Source organism: Dermacentor variabilis, unplaced genomic scaffold, assembly GCF_050947875.1.
Source record: "Dermacentor variabilis isolate Ectoservices unplaced genomic scaffold, ASM5094787v1 scaffold_12, whole genome shotgun sequence".
NCBI lineage: Eukaryota > Metazoa > Arthropoda > Arachnida > Ixodida > Ixodidae > Dermacentor > Dermacentor variabilis.
In genome coordinates, this window is record NW_027460280.1 from 9,483,665 (window position 1) to 9,486,658 (window position 2,994).

A 2,994-nucleotide genomic window follows, 5' to 3' on the forward strand; every position below is an offset into this window, starting at 1 on the left:
ATATTCCTTATTTATTGTTTAAACTCTTGCACAATTGCTCAGCATTGTTGTTTGTCAGAATTATTCCTAATTGTTTAGGCTTTACTGAGAATGATGCAAGTATAGATTTCCAACAATTTGTAGCTTCTTGTGTAATTTTTTTTAGTTGCCTTTTGCACAGATTTTGGTTTTTCTCTGTTTCTGTATTGTTTCGCTGTGTTCTTGTTGCTTTCCACCTCTGTGCAATGTACAGGTAGGAGGGCCTTGCTTAGGCAGCTGCATCTGCCTTTAGTCACTTCATCTGTGTTAATGTATGTCTAAATAAACAATATAAATAAAAAGATATAGATGCAATGCACAGTGTTCAGTGTCTACCACATGGACTGCGAATGTCTTCTGTAAACACTCGCAAAAGACATTGGACAGCTGTGTTTATGCTAAATTCTGCTTGTGTTGTGTTATATTTCCTTAGGAAAAATTGGAATATAAATATTTGGTTGGTTTCTATAGGTTTCATATTACTGGATAATGAAATGATAAGTCTGATACACTAATGATGCTGATAACCTGTATTGATCTATTGGAGTATAAACTAGACCTGATACAATGATAGCCTGTAGTGGTTTATGAAACAGACTTAGTACACTGATAAAACTAATAGCCTGTATTTGTGTATTAGCTCAACTTCTAGATTGGTGTAGACAGGAATGATGTATACCAAATTGTTTTACGAAGCTTTCTAGGCAAACCCTCCTGGCCTCTGCTCATCGTGGTTGCTGCTGCTGCCTAGCCAAACAGCTGACACATAGGACCACACTTACATAACGAATCTTGGCCTATATATAGCCCCATCTGTACATTCTTACAGATGTGCTAGCAGCCAGCTCTGATCTCTAGGAAATTACACAGTGAAACAACAAATTGTACCAACATCTACAGTACAATGAATATGCAGCTTGGAATGCATATAATTGCTTTATTAAAGCGACACCTTCTGTGCCTCCATTCTCTATGTTGGGCGCGTCCGCTTGGTTTGCTTCTTGCCGAGCACTGCTACCTATACAAGTTTATGTTATGATCACTAATTCTATTGCATCTATTGGGATCTATAAAGCAGTTTATTTGTCCAATACAAGTTCATATCACTGCTTGTATCACTATCACACATTTTATTTGTGTTATAGAACATTGTACTGCCCTGGCACAGCACCGGCAAGAATATTTATAGGACCTGTACACTTGGCCATATGGGACTTGTAGGTTTTCCTATTGGATTTCATATGAGACCAATAGAGATCTTTATTGGAAGATTGTCTAGGGTTTGTAAAGTAGGGATAGATTCATTATTTTTCGCTGGAGGTACTAATTGACACATTGTATTATAAGCAGTTGCAATAAAGCATTGAAAGTTTCACAGTGACTCTATGACACATTGCATGCCTGGAGAGCTACAGGGACTGTAGCATCAACAAACAAGTGATTATTAACATCAAGACTATGCCAGGATTCAACATCTGACTAATATCCCAATGACATCTAAAGAAAGGCCTAGTTGGTGCATCCATAGAACATCTTTTGGTGTTTCACATGGAGCACTTTTCAGGATCATTTGTGGAGATCCTTAGGATGGAGATCCAAGAGAACAGGCTGGCTTCAGGAAGGGATATTCTACAATGGATCACATCCATGCCATCCATCAGGTAATCAAGAAATCTGCAGAGTATAATCAACCCCTGTAGATGGCTTTCATAGATTATGAAAAGGCATTTGATTCGGTAGAGACACCAGCAGTCATAGAGACATTATGTAATCAAGAAGTACAGGAGGCATATGTGAATATCTTGGGAAATATCTACAAATATTCAACAGCTACCTTCGTTCTCCAGAAGAAAAGTAGAAAGTTACCTATCAAGAAAGGGGTCAGGCAAGGAGATGCAATATCTCCAGTGCTATTCACTGCATGGTTAGAAGAAGTATTCAAGCTAGGAAGGCTTAGGAGTGAGGATCAACAGCAAATATCTCGGCAACCTTTCCCTTGCAGAAGACATTGTCCTGTTCAGCAACACCGCAGATGAATTACAACCAATGATTGAAGACATAACCAAGAAAGTGTAAGAGTGGGGTTGAAGATTAATCGGTAGAAGACAGGTTGGGTTCAACAGCCTCGCAAGGGAACAAGAATTCATGATCGCCAGTAAGCCTCTGGAGTTTGTACAGGAGTACGTTTATCCAGGTCAATTACTCACAGGCGACCCTGATCATGAGAAGGAAATTTACAGAATAAAAATGGGTTGGAGTGCATACAGCAGGCATTACCAAACCCTGACTGGGAGCTTACTACTTCCATTGAAAAGTGTACAATCATTGCATTGTATTGGTGCTAACATATGGGACAAACTTTGAGGTTAAAGAGAAGCTCTAGAACAACTTACGCACCATGAAAAGAGAGGTGGAATGAAAAATGTTAGGCATAACGTTAAGAGATTGGAAGAGAGAGGTTGGGATCAGACAGCAAAGGGGGATAGCCAATATTTTAGTTCGCATTCAGAGAAAGCAATGGAGCTGGGCCGGCCATGTAATACATAGAGTAGGTAACCAGTGGAGCATTAGAGTTACTGATTGGATGCCAAGGGCAGTGAAGCACAGTTGAGGACAGTAGAAAACTAGGCGGGGTGATGAAATAAGGAAATTGGCAAGCGCAAATTGGAATCAGCGAACGCAAGATAGAGGTAATTGGAGGTTGGTGCGAGAGGCCTTCGTCGTGCAGTGTACATAAAAATAGGCTGATGATCAATATGAAAATGATCTGTTGAGCCTGGTTACTACATAAAAAGCCCACTGTAAGGTTCTAAATACAATCAAATTACGAACATCAAGGAATTAAAATTTTATAGGACAGGCATTGGTGTATGTGAATTAGTTATGTTATTTCAATACCTTGTGATGGTGTACAAATTTATTGTTTAAATGTTCTATTCATAATAGAGAGTGATTACATTTACAATACTTTTATTT